Below are 15,831 nucleotides of genomic sequence, written 5' to 3'. Positions count from 1 at the left end.
TGTCGATAAGCTATTATGATGATGGATGCAAGCTCACAGGTCTCTCTGCGCGAGCACAAAGTGATGCTGAGACCATCCCTGCGGTGATCCTTGACTGCTGCTGAGGTAATGAATCCATTCAGGGACTCAAAGTTCTCTCCCCCCTCAGCTCCTCTCTTTCTGATCATCTCTCTTCTTTCCTTCATCCTCGTGTTTCTCTTTCGTTATGCTCGCCTGCCCCCCCACCCCACTCACTCCCACCCCAGTTTGCATTATACTGGCGCCAGACCAAAGCAAACGACCCCCGGCCCCCAGCCCTTTCCTTGCCCTCATGACACATTCACTCACTGGGAGGAAATGCTGCTGGAGAGTGAGCCCACGGCCTTCTTTACACGCGGCCACACCCAGGGTCTCGCACTAGCGAGCTGCTAATAAACGAACAATAGCAGCGTCAGCTTCAGTCAAGGCTGGCCCGCGTTTGCCCTCGATAACATCTTGTTAGATTGTCATCGACTCGCTTTTCAACCTCTGGAATATCAAGAAGTAGAAGAAGAAAAAAAAAGTCCATACATAAAATTCCATAAAAAAGTCCATACATAAATTATTCATTTATTTCATTTATTTGTTTTGAATCATATACTCTGGAGAGGAGGAATGTTTTCACAAGGGGCCAGCTCACGGACACTGCTTCAGTGGAGCCACAGAGGTAAATATTTGTCATGGTTGACAGATGTCTTGTACCATGAGGGCTCATCAAACGACTGAGCAGGCCTGCCGCTACTGTTACCCCTGATCCCCAAACAAAACACGGCTGTTGGCATGAGGGCTCTCAGACAGACACTAATGATAGCCACATTGCTCTGAAACCAGTGGAACTTCCTTCTCATATTTCACTCTTAAGGGAGGAGACATTTCTATGGTGACCATCAGATCTTCATTTGTCCTCAATGAGCTATTTGGGGCTCCATGTTCTGAAATGTTAATAGATTATGCTAATTATATGCTTTCATAATGCTAAATAGATAGATAGATAGTTTATTGATCCCCATGCGGAAATTCAAGGTCCCAGTAGCTTAAAGACATCACACACAACATACACATACTGTACAACATAAACAGGATGATAAAATAACAAATCCACATGAATAATATGGACAATAAAAGATACGAAATTAAAAAAATCCACATGAATGTACTAAAGGATGTATTATGAGACGCTTACTGTGACAGGGCAGGGATTAACCCTGTGATTCAGTATGCATGGTAAGGTGCTCTATGAGAGTGTGTGTCATGGTGGTAGTGCAAATGCTATAACAATATGCTAAAATATTTGGTTATGGTGGCTTGAATTGTGGATTTTTGAATTCGTAATTATGCTTTTGTGTATCTAATGTCACATAAAGGTGGTATACATCATAGTGGCACTGGTATGGAAGGCACCAGAAGAGCAAGATGTGTACATCATACATGGACTTACAATGGCAGACACACCAACAGTAGATAATCATTTGTATGAAATCATTTTTACTACAATACATGGTGTATATGATTCATTGGCTTATATGGCCAGCTTGGAGGGACCCAGTGCAAGGTTTGAACCTAACCCTAAAGCAAAATTTAAACAACACTGACCTTACCATGTTCCACAAAAGCACTTCAGATTTCACATAACTCATTGAGTTCGTATGTATAATTTGAAATAAATGTTCTATTCTTGTTCCTGTCTTTGGCCTGCCACAAGTGGCATGGGACAAGTTGTTTATGAGAGGCTTGACTCTCCAACATGCCTCATCTGTGAACCATTACACATTAAATTAACTTCTACATTCAAATCCAGTGGAAAAGTAGTACCATACAGAAATATTGATACAATTTACACCTTTAAACCTCATGTCTAGACCAACAAAAAGGAATTTCCTGAGCAATAGTGATGTGTTCAACCAACAGATTGACAGCAGATAAAAATAACAAGCCCAACGTCTCTTGAATTAAAGGTTGTTTGAACGTATTAGCTTGTCAAGAAGTGAATTAGCAGGGTTGGTTTTTCCACAGATGATCTCAATGTGATGGACAGGCACCTCTGACTGTAATGGATGAAGTAACCACATATGTGGACACACAGACACACACACTCACACAAACAGGAACACACACACCATGCACACACACACACACATGCAGGCACACACAGAGACACATACACACACACACAGGAACACAGACATACATGCATGCACACACACACACACACACACACACACACACACACATGTATGCATGCACACACACACACAGGAACACACACATACATGCATCCACGCACACACACAGGAACACACACACATGTACTGAATGCACGCACGCACACACACATAGGCACACCCACACGCCACACACAGTATTACTTGTTTCATTAATTGCTTCACTACATTTTACTTTAATAACTCACACAGGAAAACACAAGTGCATTTTCATAATTGGTTTCATTAGACAAGGGTCAGGTGTGCTCAAAAAAGTATTTCATACCATTGTAAAAAGCCTCAGAGGGGACACCATATGAATGCATTTTCAGCAGTTATCTAGAGCCCGTGCAAATATAATCTCGAGAACACTTCCCTCAACACACACACACAACCTCCTGCCTTCCCTCATGTAGACATGTAATTTGGTCAGCACCAGCAGTGCATCATATGAACTCAGGTCTTATCCATGGATAATTCTAAAATAAAAAGTAGAAAACATAGAGAATACTACCAGGCTAGCATGTGGTTCCACTCACAGGGTAATGAGTGTGATTTCCCCACGACCTGATAACAGTGGCACGCCAGCGGCCCTGCAGTCTGGGCCCTTGCGGTGCATAATCTCATCGTGCCTGCGCTCTCTCTCTCTCTGTAGGGCACGCTCACAAGCTCCACAGCCCGGGGCCACGCCAGGGCCGCAGGGGAACAAAGCATGCCAGGGGCCGCATGGGAATCCAGCCAGAAAGCACCAACCTCCCCCTTTGGTCTTCCTCCTCCTAATCCTCGCCCTCCTGAACCCTCTCCGATAATAAACACGGCTAGAACAGCATTTAACGGCCCCTGTTGCTGCTGCATAATGCATACATAAACATGATAGGGGATTGTGTGTGTGTGTGTGTGTGTGTGTGTGTGTGTGTGTGTGTGTGTGTGTGTGTGTGTGTGTGTGTGTGTGTGTGTGTGTGTGTGTGTGTGTGTGGATAATATGGTAAAAGGACATTTTATCAGTGTATGCCATAATAATGCGATGTCAAATATAGAATAAAGGTATTGTGCAGATTAACATAAACTAATCAGACAGTGGCATAATACTAGCACATGGAATATCACCTGGACCTCAAAACGCCATTTGAGAGAAAAAGAAGCTCCTGTCCTCAGTTAGAGTCAAACCATCCAACAGAGTGCATCTCCTGCTTAAGCACATTCATGAAAAGGCTCCTTAAGACACAACGTAGACATTTTCCCAAGAAGCACAGCTCCAAATTGACTTGCAAGGAAAGAAAAAGGGCATTGTTTGAGCCGTGACTTGTCATGCATCAATAATTACGTTATAGACTCTGTACTGAATGGCAATTACATGGTAGATTTATTCAAATGAAGTCCTGAAGGTCAGGTTTCCATGTCTTTCCCCTCATGGAACTGACTGCTATGGGAAAGCCAGCCAGTCAATAAACAACCAAACATCACCAAAGAACAGTGCATTAGTAACATACTCTTCATGTCTGTTATGGTAAAGCATTTAGCTTCCTAACACTATACGGTTTAGTTTAACAAAAAATGGGGCTGCTTCATGAGAATGTGTCAATGGAAAATCTTTTCAGCAACTCCAGGGGGTATGACCCATTTGAGAGCTGAGAAGAATGCAGAGTGGTATGTGGTTTCACAGTGGATAGGATATCTCAACTTGGGTTTGGTGCCCACTTAAACCCAGTCCTGATAAGTGGGAAGTGGGCATGCATTGGCCATGTAATTTAATCATTCAATTATGTTTTTTTTGTTTTGTTTTGTTTTGTTTCAAAAGCACAGCCTTTGTACACTCCTAAAATAGCCATATTCCATTTCATTCATTTCATACAAAAACACAACCATAACACACACCACAATACAGCATGACAAGCTCTCCTATCTCTCTCTCAGTCAGGAGTGTTTTGTCGTGTATTTGGGGGTGAGAGTAGAACACAAGCAGGTCATGAGCATTTCTCTTGCTCTGCTCTGAATCGGAGCGAGGGAGGGTCTGAATGTTTTGCACTTGCAGTTTCCTATTTCCCTCAACATTCTTGATTAGCCAGTCTAGTCTAATGGAGAATTTCCTGTGTAAAGAAAAGCCCCTCAAACAAACTGAAACATGGGCATCGGTAAACTACAGATAAACAGAGTAGTCACGACAGGCTAAAGATGATGAACAAGTCGAGAGACCAGGCTAAGAGCCCAGTGTCAGGGTGGTGTTTGACTGGACATTCTTTTGACGTATGCAAGCGCTGTCTTTCATAATGCCTGTTGTTTAAAGGTGCTCTAAGGGAGTAGTTAGCTAACTCTCTGTTTTGTTTGAAAGTCAACAGAAGTGACGTTACTCAGCATCGCTTAGAGCACCTTTAAGCAAGGTTTAACATGGAATTATGTCATGTACACCGAGTCATTGTGTTACACCAGCAAGATAACTTCATGAAGGGGAGGAAGTCTGTGAAAATGAGATTGTGTAAATATACTTTAGAGTTTATTCACAACACAACTGATTTCAGGCTCTTTGATTTCAGCATTTATTATGTTTAACCATGGGTAGTTAGTCTGTAAAAACACATATGATTTAACATAGCCTAGTTAAACCTAACCGATCAGTTATTTAACCATATCAGATGTAAAGGTGAACATCATTTCATATCATAGTCATTAACCATTGCAAAGTCTAACCTAATCTCTTAAAGGACAATTCTGGCGCAAATTGAACCTAGGGGTTAACAACACATGTGTACTGAGTTCGTCCGTTCTCTGGGATATGTTTTCATGCTAGCTAATCAATGTGACCAGTTTTACCACCGTATCGGCACCGTGCAGTATCAGACTCAGATTCTCAATAGAAATGAGTAGGCCTACATCAGGCTAATAGTAACCAATTTATGCAACATTGTGTGACTTTTTTTTTTACACATTCACAATCGGGCATTTGTTGTGGTTTGACAGTCATGTTTGCAAGCATTTAAATCAGAATAAGAGAAAAGTAACTAGCATGCTAGCGGTCAAAGCCAGTAGGCACTATCTAACCTACTGGCTAAAACACTGACTACTTGAATTACTTGGCTTACAAACATAAACTGAGGAATCAGCAACTTTTCACGATCAGACATTTATTAGTTTGTAGGCTTACTCTATGACATCAACCTTTAGGGGATTAAAACGACATCTCTACTTATATAGTTTTTAGAACGAGAGGACCACATATTATAAGGTGAGTAGGCTACACATATCCAAGCAAAGCCCTCTAACACAAAAAAAGGTCTGATATCAAATTCTTCATTCAGGCCTCCAGGGGCCAATGTGTTCAATGTGTATCCAAAACAATTCCCTCTTTCAAAGTATAGTATTTATAATCTCCATGTATCTGGAAACACTGTTTTGCATTTGTAAAGTGCTTATACTGTAGTAGATGTTCTGTTGTTTCTTATTGCACTATGTTCCTGTAGTCTTGCCCATTTAAGATAAGCCACATAGGCACTTTATCATGTATAGGACATTAGTGAGAGAAAGATTTCACCCCTTTTATATTGTTTTTTACCCTTATGATTGTGAGACAAAGGACCCAAGGTTTTTCAGTGCTCCACAGAGGTCCAATGTGAAAGTACTATTCTCTCAGGTGATCCAGGTGAGTGAAATATATTGCACAGTATATAGCAACAAATAAAGAAAGAGCAAGATTTGAAAACACCCAGAAATTTCAATTATTGTTCAAAAGAAGAAATGGAATCAAACTTTGTTGTTCATTTGTGAATTACCTGGAAAATCCTGCTATTTTTAAAAATGTAGTTCCGTCTGGGTTAGTCGACTACTATGTAATATTCCTGTGAGATTACAGTTGGGCTGTGGTTTTGTTTTGTTGGAGTTAATTACTTTCTTCTTACGTATCAAGACTTTGGACAGACTATTCTGTTTTATGACACACTGTGCAAGAGTCAAAAACAGCCATGGGACCAATTTCCAGTTAGTGGAAGTTGGCTGCTCCAGAACGGGATATCAGAGGCTGTTTTAATCTGCAGTAGCCCTGTCCACTTCATCAACTTACAAACGGAGGACCCTATTTGGAGTTTGCTAATTGGATCTCCATGTCCAAGAGGGTTTCCATGGCAATTAACGAAACATTCCCATGACAAATTGGCGGAAGGTGTGTGATAAACAGGAGCTCTAACTCCATGACGGCTCTCATGATTTACTTACTCCCTCCGATGGAATCGAGAGCCTTTAGAATGGGGCCCTGCACTCTGTTAAACGCCACTTCCTTCCTTTGAAGAGTGAAGTCACTTATAAACCTCTCTGTGAAAATCCAAAGGGGATGCATCACACTACATGTTGGGTTAGTGCAAGGACAGATGTCTGGAATATGTCTTGTCCTCAATAAAAAATTTGCACACATATGATAATTTACAATTGTGTGTGTGCGTGCGTGTGTGTGTGTGTGTGTGTGTGTGTGTGTGTGTGTGTGTGTGTGTGTGTGTGTGTGTGTTTTGTGCGTGAATGCGTGTGTGTGTTTGTGTATGCCCAAGTTAGGTGGGGCTGTGGGAAATATTTTGAATGTGTGCTCAGCTTAGCCTAGCTTTTGCAAGGTTATCTCTAATCCCATCTAAGTCTGACCGGGTTGAAAAAGTTAAAATAGGCCCAGGTGTTTCATTGTGGTATCTCCCGACCGGCAGCAGATTTTAGAAATGAAATACAAATAGTGTATTACTGTAAGTAAGGGATAATGTATTGTCCGCCGGTAATTATCAGAAAATAAGTCCCGACAGGGAGAACAGAACAGGTTTTGCTTTGACCTGAAGGGACTTATTTTCTGATAATTACCGGCGGACAATACATTATCCCGCTTATTACACGGCTACTTGCCAAAACGAGAAAAGAAACCTAACACAACGAATCTTTAAAAATGATTTTGCTACCGTTTCGTGTCTTCCGCTGACAAAATAAATAGTTTGCCACACAGATAGAACTTGACAGTTTCAGGTGTTGCGTGGCAACGTCTTACTAGCTTTCCCTTTCAATGAAATTCCATTGCAATAAGCGAACGGAATTCTTGCGGAGGGATATGAAAGACGTTAATCAACCCGTTGCCATTGACAGCAGTGATTATATACTTTGCCGGTGATTTATATAGATTTAACAGAGGCCCGAACGTTAGGAAGGCCTATTCATGTGAATGGAACTTTATGCAGCACTCAGAAGAGCCGTGTAATAAGTAAGGGATAATGTATAGAATGCCGGTAATTATCGGAACATAAGTCCTGACAGGGCGAACAGGACCCGGCCAAGCGCGGAGGGGTCTTGTTTCGTCCTGAAGGGACTTATGTTCCGATAATTACCGGTGTTCTATACATTATCCCGCTTATTACACGGCTACTTGCCAAAACGAAATAATAAACTCCCCACGATATGACTTTAGCCTACATAACCTAGCCTATTTGTTACCGTTCATCGTGTCATTTGCTGAGAAACAAATAGTTCGCAACAACACACGCTGCTGAACTTGAATCAAACATTCTTTAGAACACAGCTGATCAACCGTCTGCTTTCACGCTTTGAATGAAGTTCCAGTCCTTTAGTAGTAGTGATATGAAAGACATTAATCAGAAGCACAAAACCCGTTGCCATTGACAGCGGTGATTAAATGCTTTGCCGGTGATTTATGTAGATTTAACATAGGCCCGAACGTTGGGAAGGCCCATTCATGTGAATGGAACTTTCTGCAGCACTCTGAAGAGCCGTGTAATAATCCAATATAACACACAGGTGCGATTTGTAGGATTGTTACCGAACGTTCTGTTGGCCAAAATCAAAACACTGGTGAACGTTCTCAAGACTACCAGACGCGAGCCTCTTCTGGGTTGCCAGATGTAATGAAGACTTAGCTAACGTTAGTTGACCTGCAGCTGCTTAAACTTTTCTCCAACCATGACCCAGCTACACATTACGGAAACAGTGAAAACAAAAAATACCTCTCTAACCAACGTAACATATTTAGCTGAAGTTAGCGATGCAGATGAAGTTTAGCATAGGCTACCTGTTGTGGAGAAATATGGCCAGCTCTGCGTCAGACTTGATATTCTTCGTTTGACGAAGACGTCACCATCTCAGGAAGCTCCTCCGATGTCCACTTAATTTGTTTCTTGTTTTAATCAGCTGTTGACAATTGGCCTTTGCTAATTTGGCAACCCAAATAGGAGGACGCGCTAGCCCATTATTAATACGCTATTCAAGAATTAATCGTTCAAAACATAAACGAAAATTCCAAGAGATTCCGCCCCGTAACTGATTTTTTTCCATGGGTTTTACAGGGTTTCACGGGTTAGAGTAATGTTGTCAAATAAGCCATTACTTCAATTCATCGTGTTTCCTCATTCTCTGACAACATATGGTGATCATTTTTGGAATGGTTACAGTTTATTTTCCATTATTTCCTACACACTGGACCTTTAACATGGCACAATGATGGGAATTAAAATAGAACCAAGTGGGCATTCTTTTTCTCACCAAGGCCAGTTTCAAAGTGATCAAGATCAAGTGTAAAAGCCGCCCGTCTCGGTTTACATGACTAATGGTGGGGCAAATTAGACCAGCCCTAAGCCTAAGTCCTCGCTACATGTTACATGATAAATCAAAGGAGTACAGGCTGTCCCAGACAAGCCTTCAACAGCAGCCCTCTCCCAGGCATGATGTTGAGGTTTCCCCCTGCCCGGAGTACACTCTCCTTCAACACCTTGGGCGGTGCCAGTCCCCCTGCCCTCTGGACTGGCACCAGACCCAGCCATGGCATCTTCTCACGCAAAGACTAATGACCACCTGCCAGGGCTGTCATTTCCAAACCCCCACTTAGATCTACCCCGACAGCTTACACATTAGCTGACCTGGGATCTCTGTCATCTAGGCTGTGACTGGTTCTCAGCTCTACAAGACCCACACATACCCGTCACCTTGCACATACACACACACACACACACACACACATAAACACATGCACATACAATCAAAGACAGAGAGAGAAAGAGAGTTAAAGAGCTACACAGTCAGCCATTAGCTTCCTTTCTGGGGAGTACCTGTGAACCTTCAGCACAGCATGGCGTCTCTCATGGTGGGAGATGGGCAACTTTGTATAGAGGCTGTAGGTGCTTTAAGAGCAGATGAATCATTACGACTTCAGAATAGAAGTGCTCTTAATGTGTGATTCAATTAAAAACTCTGAAAGGGACAGATTACGCGCTCCCTAATGGCACACTCGGCCACTGAGGCTTATTTATCGCCCAGGTAACGAACGAGCTCAGATGTAGGGCAGCCAGCGCTCCGCTCATTCAGCTTCAGCATGGTGTGAGGGGGAAGCGGATCAGGCCAAGAAAGAACGAATGGCGGTCTTTGTTTTTGGGTGACGTCTTAATCAGTGCAGTGCAGAGGTGTGGACTCGAGTCACATGACTTGACTTGCGGCATGGGTAAAATTGTATAAAAACAACTATTTTCTGCCTAACCAACTTCAGCAGCCTCAAGTTCATTGTTAACGTTACACCTGCATTGCAACGTTATTTTGCATGGAATGCAGGTCTCTTAACTATTGTGAGAAGGGATGAACATCACTGAACATGCTACCATTTGTCGTCTGACTTGGATCATGTGATATTGTGATGGATCCTCTGACCCCTTTGATGTGGTTCGATATAGCCGATATAAACAATTTAATTTGCTCCACGGAGCTAACCGAAACGATCAATAAATCATAATCAATGACTGATGGCATTTCAAGCTTACATCCAAATTAGCGCTGTGTTTTGCAACATTAAATATCAAGCTTTCATTTGCGGTTTTCTATCGCTCATTTACACGTCAGTGGGGGCCGTATATTCTGTAGGCTACTGGAGCATGTGCTTGCTGCTGAGAAGGTCTCACGCACAGAGGTTAGAAGGAGGATGGCTTTGCATTTTCTACCAAAATACTTTAAAGGTGTGTATTTTTGTAGTTTAAAAATACTGCCAAATATTCTTGGTAAAACCAATAGCAGAGGTGAACAAAGTAGCCTACACAATTCCTTTACTTAAGTGAAAGTACAGATACACCTTGTCAAATATTACTCCAATACAAGTGAAAGTTGCAAAGTCAAAATGTTAATTGAGTTGAAGTAGAGAACTATACTGTTTTTAAAAATATTCAAAAATCAAAAGCACAACCATTTTTTCCTTTTTAATGTAATATTTTTTATACACAATAATAAGATGTAAATCCTTTGGATGGTCAATAGGTCGTCACTAGCACTGTGTAATCATTCACATGAGTGCATTCACACTGATAATTTTGAAACAAAGTGCGCTGCAAGTAGGCTACACGGATGGTGCACTCATAATGGTAAAGAAGTTGAGCGTGGAGCGCTGGACACTCTTCGCCCTTAATGATCGCATGACCATGATGATAGAACACTTTGTTTAATTTCTAATGGTCTAAAAAATTAGCCTGCATCGGTCCTCTTTCTTCAAATCCCCATGCGGCACTGTTACTATAGTAGGCCCAGGGGCGCAGGAGATATTTTGAAAGTGAGGGGGACCAAATTGTGAACACAAACCCATAGTGAAATCAGATTTCCAGATATCAGATCGCCACCTCTGGCCCACTTTCGACCATCATATTTTAAACTTGCCAGAATATTAAGATAATACCATTGATTGTTTTCAAAATATTGTTTGATTAAAATTGTCAAAACTGTGAGATGAGCACAATGCCAGATCTGCCCTCAGACCAGCTTCTTGCTATGTGCTATGTGCAATTCTACTAATTTTTTTAGATTTATTTTACACTACTTGGGCCAATGGTAGAATACTCTAAAAGCAACATGATGTTGATATTTTATGAAGCCATGAATGAATCATCATGCCTATGATCCAAACATAGACTACATGATCAAATAGCCTAGTTAGGCCTACAGTACCTAAATTGTCTGGTATAAACCAAATCAACTCTCCACTATGTGTCTGCAGTTAATATTTATGCAATGTTAGAACATGTTGGCTTAACAAGTTACCAGTCTAGAACACACAGAAAATTGCAACAGAAAGTTGCCTTTATAATCAACTATTTGTTCCAACAGCATTTAAACAAAGCATTTATAAAATTGAAAAAAAAAAAAAAAAAATATTACATAAGAAGTAAAATAAAAAAATACTGTTACTGTAGTAACTGTACCACATTATCCCAAGCTTCAAAGAGCTCCCCATGTCTGTGACAGCCAGGCGTGACACCGCTAAATTCTCAGCTTGTTTATACCCCACACTGAACGCAGCGTAAGAAAGGCCCATCACTCTGGGGTGTGGTCAGCCTACTCTCTGGGATTTATGCACCAAGGTAACTGAAGTATCCAATTTGTGTCTTGAAATTATGTTTGAAATAAATGTCTTAGAACAAAAAACTTTGGGTAGGCCTATATACTTGTATTTTATAGTTAGGCTAGTGAAAAACGAAGTTGATCAGTAGGCTAGTTGAGTTTGTTATCAATAAACATAACAGCTAATGTCATGTTGAGCAGGAGATAGGCTACCATACATCCTCAAATTATGCCCGGATTGATTCTATTTATAGCGGACACAGGGCTCGAATTATCTTTTTTGTCTTTAAGGGGTCTCTCTATCTCATAAAAAGTTGACACACCCCCGGCATAGCCTAACAAGGCGATGCAATGAAATAACCTAGGCGCAAGTGGCTTTTAGCAGTACAGTATATATCTTACGGTAGGCCTAGGCTTTACCTTGACACAAACATACAACAGACATAGATTTTTCATAGAAAATGATTACTTTTAATTAATTTCAACATATTATTGATTATAATAGTCCATATCTCAATTCAATTTCACAATACAAAGAAATAGACTAAACGATTTAGTCTGTGCCATTCTCAATTTCTAACGTAACTCATTTAAACCAGACCACCGTCTCAGATAGGCTATCCTCAGTGTCAAACACAATAATGCATGTAGTGTAACTTATACACAGCGGAAAAAGCACTAACTGGCAGAAATGAATAAAGCCAGCCAAACTATGTTCTAGTAGGCTAATGTGTTGAACCGTGGAAAATTAATAGACGAACAATTTTGGGTTTGCACTGAGATATTGTCGGGTAGCCATTGAATATTCCGACATCAGAGATTGCTAACAGGTGTTTCAAAATAGCTGGGAACTTTCGAGCTCTGAATGGCAGAGGATAGCTAGATCATCAGACAACACAATCATTGTAGGTTGCATTATGGGCCATAATGTATGGCTTTGTCAATCAACATAGAATAGGTAAAGCGCCAAGTTCAACAGCAAACAGGACTTTTCAGCACGTATCAAACCACGTGTAGGGCTAGCCCAATGAACGCATACTCTGCAAATAGACAAAACACTCACATCAAAGCAGGGTGACTTCTTCAGATTTATGAGTGCTGTCAAATCGATCGATTTAAGTCAATGAAATAACACCTCTTCTTAATATTTTATTATATTGTTGGTTGGATTAATAAAGTCCTTTTTTTTCCTACCATGGGTCTCCAACACACGTTCTCAAGCTCATTGTCTTGCAGCCCTTTCGAGCTAATTGCCAGAGGCTGAAGCCTACTACATTTAATTGTTATGACTGACTCAAGGCATTCCAGCCTCTGAATTTAATAAAAAAGTAGCCTACTAAATCATGCATAATTATACAATCACTCAATTTAGGCTACTTGGCTACGCAAAAAAGGTTTCTATTACAGTACAACCCCTATTCAATGAATGGCTACCTTGTCTGCAATAAACAGCGGTGGAAATCCGACACTTTTTCAACTGCATGAAACATAACAGTGAACCATCAAATATCTCCCAGAGTTCAGTGCCCATCAGTCCCAACATTTAGCAATATAATCAAACAGTCCAAAAGTAAATTAGATCCCAAACCAAACCGAAAATGTTATGCTTTTGATGGCCTACCAGTATGCAGCTCCAAACGAAAAGCATCTCTAATGATGGTTGTTAGTAGACAAACTGGCTTCAGATATCCAACAGAGTGAATATGAGATTGTGCAGTCTTACAGTACTGTAGATGGCTGTGGTTAGTGATGTGATGCTGTTAATGGGGAGTTTTACATAGTTAAAGCATAAACCCTATTTATTATTTATTTAAGCGTATATAAGGCTTTTTTTCCTTATCAAAAGTGAGGGGGACTACGGCTGTCTCTTCAGCACTGTGTGGGACACATCCCCCACGTCCCCCGTGCCTCCTGCGCCCCTGAGTAGGCCTATTGGTATAACAAATGACTAGACATTTTTATATTCTAAAAAAGGGGCAGGGGCATTTACGTTCAGTTGTGAAGACCAATACTCTACATAGCCTACATAACATGTGTTGCTGGCTGCACTGCATTAAGCCATTCTAACATTTTGAATGACAAAACAGCTATGGGGTGTGTAACATAGAATGGCTTAGAATGCAGTGCAGCCAGCAACTTATTTGGGGACATTGAGCACAAGTCAAAAGGTCAGAATCGCCAAGCATCTTGTAGGGGCTGTTTTTAAAGAGTAGCCTAGAGATTGTCTGCAGGGATGGATTACTGCACGGGCCTACCGGGCCCAGGCCCAGGGGTCCAAAAGTCAGGGGGGGGGCTGAAGCCCAAGCCTTTGCATGTAATCATTGCCTCAATATCAATAAATCAGGATGTAGGCTATGAATCTGATTGAATTTAGTATTGGCAATCCCCAAAATGCACCAGAATACAGGAAATCACATCAGACAAATTAAAAAATTTCTGGGGGAGGAGCCCCAAACCCCCCCTCCCACATATACGACAATTAGTGGGGGGCCCCTGGGAAACACGGTGAATGAGCTAAAGTCCTTTATTAGCATTAAAGTCGGGACATAGTAGGCTATTACATAGTGAACTCATTAGAATCAAAAATTCTGTATTCACTCTTTTCCACAGTAAGAGAACAAAGGATAGCCTACTTTGTTTGTCTTTGGGCTTGTGCTTATATACGGAGCCCCTAAGGACGTGAGCAAAAAAAAAAGTTTAGTTTCATGTGCTCACGCGAAACTTTCATTTGCTCACGCGAAACTTTCATGTGCACAGCGTTAAGACTTGAGACTTACTTGTGACTTGCCTAACAGTGACTTTGTCCCACCTCTGGTGCAATGAATCTTACACTATATTAAAAACAAAATCCCCAAGACTACAGACTACTAAACTACAGACACTAAACTAGTGTCCCAAAAGGGTTTGCAGTCATTCTCCTATGTGTCGACTTTCTCTTCAAGAATGAACTCCAGCTCATGAAACCAAGGCCAAATGACACAGAATATGATCATTGTATATTTCACTTACAAGTGATCAACTGAAATATAGGGCAACATGTTTTTTGATTACCTTGAAATGACACATTTGATAAAAGCTTGCAAAGACCAAAGCCCCCCTTTCCTTCATTTGTTCTCGAAGCAGACAACAGGAAATTGAGGTTTATGAATTTGAATACAGTAGCTTCCCTCCCACAGTCCCCAGACAATCAGTGTGGTAGAAAGGAAACCCAGCATCCTCAAATGGACAAATGAATAGAGCTGGGACATCACTATTGATTATCCATTATCCGCTCCCTGGGAACATTATGTAATTCATCATAAATACCTTAATAGGACTTGCACAGATGTCTCCGTTCCTGGTAACTGTGAGAGATGAGTGGAGACCAACTGTGAGGAGTTCATCTCAGGGCTCTGGGCATTACCGGGGGATTTATGACCAGCGCTTGCAGATTCGCATCAAGTAGAGCTGACCACTTGCATCGGCCTTAGCCTCCTTGATGAAAATCTAATAAGGTCCCCGTGTCACATATTTTCAGGGGCCAAATTAAATCCAGGAGGGATGGCATGTTTCTGTAAATGCTTAAATCCAGTATTCTGATTCACTGGTCCCAAGTCTTCACGCATGTTACATTCTTTACCCTGCCAGTTGAGAAAGTAATAGAATTTTTGTGTCCCAAGGAGACCCAAGACGAACGCATAGCTTCTCAAACATGAACTGTTTTGTCCGAAAATAGCATTCGCTTAATCTGATAAGCGAGGCCTCCTGCATTTGAACCTGCATGGGCCCAGTGGTAGAATAAATCAAAGGTCATGAGTAAATAAAATTGCATGGTCTATGATCATAAACTGGATGAGAAAATTGACCAAACCCAGCATGTGTGGACTTAAATAGCTGCTTCTTAAACGCAGGCTTGTTCTGTTAACAAAAATATTCTGATTTAGTAAAGAATTGTTACAACAACATGTTGACAATATGAGGACAGGATAAATACTGCATCTGTGTTCCCTTATGAATAGAATAAATTATCATAAAAGGGGTTGTGCTTTCAAAGATCACACATACTGCATCCTCTGGGCTAGTAGACTAGCAGAGAGAGGACATTAGAAAATCACAGGCCGAAGACAAGGGACTCGGGGAGGAAATAGTTGATGACAGACCCAGTGGGTCACCCCATGAGCATGGCGGTGGTGTGGCATGCCTGGCATTCGTGAGTGATTGTTCTTCCTCATTGTGCCCGGGTTAGCGTGAGTGGAGTCCCGATAAGCATCTATTATTTTTAGAGCTGGTGTGCAGGGCC

The sequence above is a fragment of the Alosa alosa genome, chromosome 5 (genome assembly GCF_017589495.1).
Source record: "Alosa alosa isolate M-15738 ecotype Scorff River chromosome 5, AALO_Geno_1.1, whole genome shotgun sequence".
Classification (NCBI taxonomy): Eukaryota; Metazoa; Chordata; class Actinopteri; order Clupeiformes; family Clupeidae; genus Alosa; species Alosa alosa.
This window is presented reverse-complemented; position numbering follows the sequence as displayed.